This window comes from Ascaphus truei, unplaced genomic scaffold (assembly GCF_040206685.1).
Source record: "Ascaphus truei isolate aAscTru1 unplaced genomic scaffold, aAscTru1.hap1 HAP1_SCAFFOLD_1040, whole genome shotgun sequence".
Taxonomy (NCBI): domain Eukaryota; kingdom Metazoa; phylum Chordata; class Amphibia; order Anura; family Ascaphidae; genus Ascaphus; species Ascaphus truei.
In genome coordinates, this window is record NW_027453905.1 from 108,301 (window position 1) to 116,732 (window position 8,432).

Below are 8,432 nucleotides of genomic sequence, written 5' to 3' on the forward strand. Positions count from 1 at the left end.
TGTGTTTACAATAAACCATTTTTATACAACATCGTATTACATTTTCTTCCATCTTTTCAACATTATTATGAAACCTTTACAACAAATACTCACCTATTGTTCCACGATTTATAAATAATACGACCCATTACGCATTTACATCACGGGCAACGCCGGGTCTCTCAGCTAGTGTTATATAAGGTTCATGGGTTAAATAGGTTAAATATGTTCATTAAATCATTAAATAATTGTGTTCATTCAACTGCTGGGTATATGCATGTATATATATGGATATGCACTCACTATAACTTAGGTACTGCTGTAAGTCGTTATAAAGTTAAAAATCACGCTACAGTTTAAGGTTAAGTTAGTTATCAGTTTTGCGCCGGTGGGATTCACCCACGATGTCGTACATGTGTTCCTCATATAGGTCCCTGACGAATTAGGACCTCAAACAAGTCCCAGGGGGGTCGGTCCTGGGAAGGGAAAGCCGGCCATTTTGGAAGGTCAGGCATACCGACCTGCCCATTGGGCGTCAGATTCCCACTCGGGGGACCCTGAGGGGAGCTCTGGTTTTTCTTTTATTTTTTTTCATTATTACAAAGCGGATTAACTTATGTTTCCAATTTTGCTTTACCCCTTATGTGTTTTCCCTTGTACTGTCTCCTCCCTCCCTACCTCTCCCAATCCTTTCCCCACCCGGCCGGGGAGGATGCCGACCTAGACGGAACACAAGAACTTTGCCGGATGGTAACACCAAAAACGTCCGCCAGTTGAACAAGGGACAAAGTGGACAGGGTGAGTCATCAAACGTTAGCTTGTTACACTTCTCACACATTAAGTGATGGCGTTAACCCTTATATCACATAACGTTAAGGGCTTTAATAGCCCAACCAAGAGAAAAATAGCTTTCGCTGACTATAAACGAAAACACGCAGATGTCCTAATGTTACAGGAGACTCATTTTAGCAAGACCAACGCGCCTAAATTCCTAGACAAAGACTATGCCCAGTTCTACCTTTCCACCGCACCGGTTAAAAAACGTGGAGTGGTCATCTTGTTCCATAATAAAATCCCATTTGTAGCCCAAACTATTAAAAGAGACACAGAGGGACGCTTTTTTATACTAGTGGGCACGATACGGGAGCAATGCATCACAATAGCCACAATCTATGCCCCCTGCGAGCAGGACGCAGTCTTCTTTGAAGACTTTTTTCGGACTCTACGCACCGTCGCAAGGGGCGGCGTAATACTCGCAGGGGATATCAACATGGTCATGCAACCAATCCTAGACAGATCAGGGAATACGGGCACAGTACATAAAAAAGTGGGGACCTCTTTACGCAAGGGCCTCAAAGACAACCAACTGACTGACATATGGAGAGAACTACACCCGACTGATAGGGACTATACGTTCTATTCCCACCCACACGGCTCCTACAGCAGAATTGATTACTTTTTCGTCTCTTGCCAACTGGTTCCTCTGGTCTCCCGAGCTGGGATCAATGATATTTCATGGTCTGACCATGCACCGATAGAGCTAAGGTGCGAGCACATCCGAACAGGCAGACCAGGAGCGAACTGGAAGCTCAACGAATCAATCCTAAAAATCCCTGAGATGTATGAGACAATAAAGGAAGAAATAGTTCAATTCTTCCACACAAACACAGGCTCTGTAGATTCCCAGTTTGTATTATGGGAGGCTCACAAAGCGACGCTGAGGGGCATACTAATTAGCACCACAGCTAGGAGAAAACGGGAAAGGGACTCAAAAATTATGAAGCTTCAATCGAGATTACATTCCCTTACATCTCTCCATAAGAGTAACCCTACAAGAATTGAAAGATACCAAAATTGAACTAAACATGTTGTTGACCTCCAGGGCAGATAACGCGCTGAGTTGGTCTAAGAGGAAATTTTACGAAAAAGCGAACAGGCCGGATACTATGCTGGCTCGAGCGTTAAGAGACAGACAAGTGAAGTTTAATATCCAAGCTATACGCTTAAAATCAGGCACCCCCACGGCCAACCCTAAGAAAATAGTAGAAGAATTTGGTTTGTTCTATGAAACACTATATAATGGAGAGAAAGTGGCACATAACGCTAAAACGAGCGAGAAGCTGAGAGATTTCTTAGCCAGCTCAAAACTAGGGAGATTGACAGAGGCAGAGAGAGAGGCCATGGGCGCTGATTTCTCTATAGAGGAGGTGTCACAAGCCATTAAGGAACTCAAACCCTCAAAAGCCCCAGGGCCTGATGGCTTCTCGGGGCTATACTATAAGAAATTTGCCAAAGTACTAGCCCCTAGGTTGCTCCACGTGTTCAATGCAATATTAGCAGGAGCCCCCATCCTCAGAGAGATGTTACAGGCGTCTATATCATTAATCCATAAACCAGGTAAAGATCCGCTGGACTTCAAAAGTTATAGGCCCATATCCCTAATCAATACTGATATTAAAATATACGCTAAACTATTGGCCAATAGATTATGTCTAATCCTACCCAGACTTATACACCCAGATCAGGTCGGATTCATTAAAGGCAGACAGGCAGCGGACAATACCCGGCGATTTATTGATCTGGTAGAATTGGCCACTAAAAATAACACACAAAGTACAGGCATACCCCGCATTAACGTACGCAATGGGACCGGAGCATGTATGTAAAGTGAAAATGTACTTAAAGTGAAGCACTCCCTTTTTCCCACTTATCGATGGATGTACTGTACTGCAATCATCATATACGTGCATAACCGATGTAAATAACACATTTGTAACAGGCTCTATAGTCTCCCCGCTTGCGCACAGCTTCGGTACAGGTAGGGAGCCGGTATTGCTGTGCAGGACGTGCTGCCAGGCGCATGCGTGAGCTGCTGTTTGCCTATTGGGCGATATGTCCTTACTCGCGAGTGTACTTAAAGTGAGTGTCCTTAAACCGGGGTATGCCTGTATGTTGTTAAGTCTGGATGCAGAAAAAGCTTTTGATAGGATAGACTGGCCTTACCTGAAGGAGACGCTTGCGGCATTTGGCTTTGGGGATCAGGTGAGTAGAGTGATTCTCTCGCTGTACTCAGGACCTACCGCCAGGGTAATACACCAGGGCTTTTCATCTCTCCCCTTTCAAATTAAGAGTGGCACGAGACAGGGATGCCCATTATCCCCTTTCCTGTTCGCTCTATGTATAGAACCACTGGCGGCGCAAATTAGAGGCAACCCGGATATCTCAGGGTTAAACGTATATTCTCAAACACATAAAGCGGCCCTGTACGTAGATGATATCCTACTAATTATCTCAAAGCCCCTCACCTCCTTGCCAAACCTATTGGATTTATTGGACAGATTCTCGAGCATTTCGGGATTTAAAATAAATCAAGCTAAATCTGAAGCCCTCAACATCAATCTCCCTAGACACGTAGAGAAGTTATTGCAACTGAATTTTAACTTCCACTGGCAACAGAAATACATAAAATATCTAGGAGTCCACATAGCCAAGAACACAAAAGACATCTACAATGCAAATTACCCCAACCTAATTCGGACGTTGATAGCTTACCTCCATAAATGGTCCTCTATACGAATATCCTGGATAGGTAGGATACATAGCGTCAAAATGAACCTACTCCCTCGTATCCTATACCTTTTCCAGACGTTACCAGTGCCACTCAGACTGAAGGATTTGCTCTCACTTCAGTCTGCAATCTCTAAATTTATCTGGGGAGGGAAAAAACCGAGAGTCAACAAATTAAATATGAAAAGATCTGTCCTAGCGGGGGGCCTAGCGGTACCCTGCCTGCTCTCATATTACAAAGCGGCTCAATTAAGCCAAATTGTTCAATGGCAATCCAGTCCACATTTAAAATGGTGGGTGGAATTAGAGAGTGCTGCCTGCGCTCCTTTAAAAATACGCAACTTGATTTGGCTACCTAAAACAGCATGACGATCTGCTGACATGCCACTTTCCTCAATGACCAACTCGTTGTCTATCTGGGAGGCTAATAAGACTAAATACTCTCTCACAACGAGTAAATCTTTGATGTCCCCAATTTGGAACAATCCCAAGTTCGCTCCTGGCCTTCTGGAGGGAGATGCATCAATTTGGAAACAAAAAGTTATATACGAATTAAAGATCTGGAGGGTTACAATAGCAAGATTAAAACGTTTGATCACGTCAGAGAAGAAAAAGATATACCCCACTCAGAATTTTTTAGGTACCTCCAGCTCCGAGCATTTTATAACAAATTTGCCCCATACCCCCCCCTGACGTCATTCGAAAAGCTCTGTCTGGCAGAGACCGACACAAAGGGACTCACATCACAATTGTACAAGGAAGTAGTTGATTCTGCGAGCTCTAGACAGCAGCCACCGTCATTTAGAACCCAATGGGAAAGAGACCTGGGAGAGACATTAGAAGACGACGAGTGGAACGCTATATATCTGGCCACGGCAAAAAGCTCCATATGTACCGCACTAAAGGAGAACGCATATAAGGTCCTAATGCGGTGGTACCTCACCCCAATGAAATTAGCCAAGTTCGTGCCTGGATCCTCCTCACTATGCCCCCGGCAGTGCGGAGGATCGGCCGATCTGTTACATATGCTGTGGTCTTGCCCGCGGATCTCCCCACTATGGGAAGAAATTAGACATTGGATAGAGGGTCTTCGACCTCACTATTCCCCCAGACCCATGGCTATTCCTCTTGAATAGACCACTAACGGGCCTGTCCAAAGCAAACAATAAACTAATAGCACATTTTGCAATAGCCACACGGAGCGAGATCGCAGCACTATGGAAACGCCCCAAAATTCCAAGTATCCCAAAGATTCAAAATCGATTGTGGTTTATCTGCCAGATGGAAAAGTTGACGAGTCTAGTTAACGACACTGGCACCAATTATCTCAAAGTATGGGCGCCTTGGCTGGCGCAGATGGATATCCGGGGTTGAGAGGAACACAATCTGGCTGTGATAGATGCAGGTGCGTTCTCCTTTAGGAGCGAAAACTCAGCTCACGACGACTATACAGACAAATAGACAGAACACCTACAGAGGTGTTAAACTGGAGAGGACGCAACCCACAAAGAACCTTACTAGGATCGGTGAAGAGACCAAGCACGAGTCGATGCTCCTCTTCCGGCTGCGCCACCCCTTACTCCCTTCCTACCCACCTCCTTATTTTTTTAATTTTTTTTTTTTTTCTTTATTGATTTTGTGTTTGTCAATTTGAATTAATCGTACTATGTGAATTATGTTATTATCTTTATTGCTAGTCCACCCAAAACAATCCGGTCGAGTAGGGCCCGAAAAACCGGGATATGTCTCACGAGCTGACATACGGTACTGTCTATAGCGGAGATTAACACTAAAAATGAATGTAATGTATACTGTATTCTGTATCACTTGTTTGGAAAAATGCAATAAAATCTAAGTTACAAAAAAAAAAGAAAAGTAGACATGTTTAGCTTGCGAGAGGGCAGAGTTGAAACAGGATTGCATAAATTTGTAGTGAAGGAAGTCTGCGAGAGTATGCGATTTCCTCCAGAGGCGTTCAGAGGAACGCAGCATGTGGGAATTTAGCCAGGGTCTAGGGTTAGAAGGGCGAGGGCGGCAGAGAGAAAGCGGGGCAAGAAGATCAAGAGAGGAGGACAAGGCAGAGTTGTAGTTCCTGACCAGGTTGTCAGGGTCTGTAGCAGAGCTGAGAGTGGAGCGTAACGTGGATTCAAAGTCAGGAAAGTGAATAGAGCGCAGGTTTCTGCAGAACCGGGGGTTAGATGGAGGTGGAGAAAGGGAGAAGCGAGATAGAATGAGATGAGGTGATGGTCAGAGAGAGGAAAAGAGGAAATGGAGAAATCGGAGAGACGTTTTTAGTGAAAACCAGGTCTAAGTAATGGCCATCCTTGTGGGTGCTGGCTGCAGACCACTGTTGAAGGCCAAAAGAAGAGGTTAGAGAGAGAAAGTGGGATGTCCAAGGGAGAGAGGGGCCATCAATATGACAATTGAAGTCCCCAAGGAGAAGAACGGGGGAGTCTGAGGAGAGAAAGAGAGCCAGGATTCAAAGTGAGAAAGGCAGAAGGGGGGTGAGAAGAGGTAGGTCGGCGATAAATGACCACCACATGGACAGGGAGAGAAGATCTGGACAGTGTGAGCCTCAAAGGAGGGAAAAGCAAGAGATGGAGGAATAGGAATGGTTCGGTAACGGCAGAAAGAGAGCCGGATTCCCACGCCTCCACCCCTGCCGTCAGGACACGGAGTGTGGGAGAAAGAAAGGCCACCATAGGAGAGCGCAGCTTCCAGAGCAGTGTCAGACTGAGTGAGCCAGGTCTCAGTTATAGCAAATAGGAGCAGAGTGAGAGAGAAAGAAGTCATGCACAGAGAGGCACTTGTGAGTAAGGGAGCGAGCATTCCAAAGGGCACAGGAGAAAGGGAGAGAGGAGGGAGGGTGGCAGGGGATGGGTGTGAGGTTGGAGGGGTTCACACCAGAAGGAGTAGAGGTTGTAATTGGCAGGCGAGGACGAGAGCATGTAGGAATAAGGCAGGGACCAGGATTGGGAGAGATATCCCCAGAAGCAAGGAGGAGAAGCATGGATAGAAAGAGGATGTGTGAGGATGATTTGTAGGGGTGTTTTTTAGTGCAGGGGATATAGCTGTGTGGTGTCAGAGGACGCAGGTAAGAAAGGAGTTCATGTGAACAGAGAAGTGGTAAAGGAAGGAGAGATGGAGATATATGAATGGAGTTAGAGACATACTGAGGCTGGAAAAAAGAAGTGCATAATTTGAGAAGAAGTGAACACACAGCAAATATAAATGGTAAAGGTAGCATCACAGCAGTAATGATGCAGTCTGGTATAGATGATATCCTCCTTTCCAGCGTAATTCAAATGCAGGAATCAGGGCCAGTTGGGGGTGTCCACTTCTTCTGAACTTCCTTTTAAACTTTTGTCTGCTTAATTAGCACATCTGAGGCACATTCAAACAGAAGGTTTTCTACACAGGGTGTTCCCTGTCTAGGTTTCAATGCTTAATTTAATTAAGGGTAGGATGAAACAGGATTCAAAGATAGTTTTTACCTAGCATTGTATCACTTGCATATATTATAATACACACAGCAAAGGCTTCAATGAGAGGATTTAGAGATGTTTTTTTTACCTAGCATTGTATCACTTGCATATACTGTACTATAATACACACACGCACAAGTATAATAAAGGTTAATACCTGGGGCTCGTCCTTACCTGGGGCTCATCTAACCATCAGACACGTTAGCTACCCTGTATTTAAAAGCCCGGTAGCCTATGCATCCTATGTAAAATATACTCTTTATTCAACTGCAAGTGTAGAAATGGTTTTTTTTTTCTTTACTTTATGCAACAGTTAAGCATATCCAAAGTCTGGGCATGTGGGGATGAGAAACCCTTTGTGCAGACCACATGTTTGGGGAAAATGGCTGCTGCTGTGACTGGAGGAGCAGGTGAAGTGTAGAAAGAAAGGAGAGTGGCAATTGGCGGACATCTGACTGGGGGGGAGGGGGCATCCACCATAAAAGTGGAGCATTTTTTTACCTCCCCAGCCAGAGTGGTGCCAGCCAAGGGGGTAAAATCATTCCAGCCAGCTGGGGGAAGCCATTGCTGAGTCCACACTGATAGGTGCTGCTCCCATTGACTCGTTTGTATTTCCCTCCACAGGCCCTTACATCTCTTAGCCCCACCTCATCTGATTGACCAATTACAGATGAACCCTCACCTACTGATTGGTCACCTGCAATTCTACCATGATTTCCTATGGAAGCAGGGAATCTATGAAAGGGGAACCCAATCAGCATTCCATAGTTCACTCTGATCTTGCCGTCAAAGTGAACTAAGCGGTGAGCTCCAAGACTGTGCTGGAGACACCCAGACATGAGCCTGGAAGTCTAACCCTGTGGGACATTCAAAAGAACTTTTGTACTATGAACTGTATCTTGACAGAGAAGAAGTGGAGAGCAAGGACTATTAAGCATTACTTTTGAAAGGTCTCTGCTGCAAATTGTACCAGAGAAGTCTAGACGATATTGCCTCAACAGAGAGTGGAAGCAAGTCCCGGGTAAGCCTTCAATGTGGTGCTCAGCACCTAGCCAGCTCAGATCCCTTCCGTATGCCCCTGTTTTAGTGAGAATAGCTCAATTATGTTTATGTTTTGAGGTTGCTGGCTCTGGCTGGATATAAACATTTATTGAACTGCTTTGTCCTGTCTGGTCACAGTGATAAGTTCTGGTCTCTTGTGACAGGCCATATGACACATTCTGGTGCCTGCCACGTTTGCTGGTACTTGAATGTCCTACACTTGGGGTCCAAACTAATGTAGATGAATCAGAGCATTACAGATTTTCATCAAGTAACATTTATTGTGCCATAAGGAAACACAATGTTTCGGCCTCGAACTGGCTTTTATCAAGTGAAAGGCCAGTTAGAGGCAGAAACAAT

The 8,432-nt window shown here is 45.0% G+C and overlaps 1 long non-coding RNA gene across 1 annotated transcript; it reads left to right on the plus strand.

Moving 5' to 3' along the window:
* The first annotated feature begins 690 nt into the window (after positions 1-690).
* Positions 691-7,942, plus strand: LOC142474989 (uncharacterized). The gene is made up of 3 exons (XR_012790656.1): positions 691-777; positions 5,244-5,310; positions 7,656-7,942. It is a non-coding gene; the product is annotated as an uncharacterized LOC142474989 (long non-coding RNA).
* Positions 7,943-8,432: the final 490 nt, after the last annotated feature.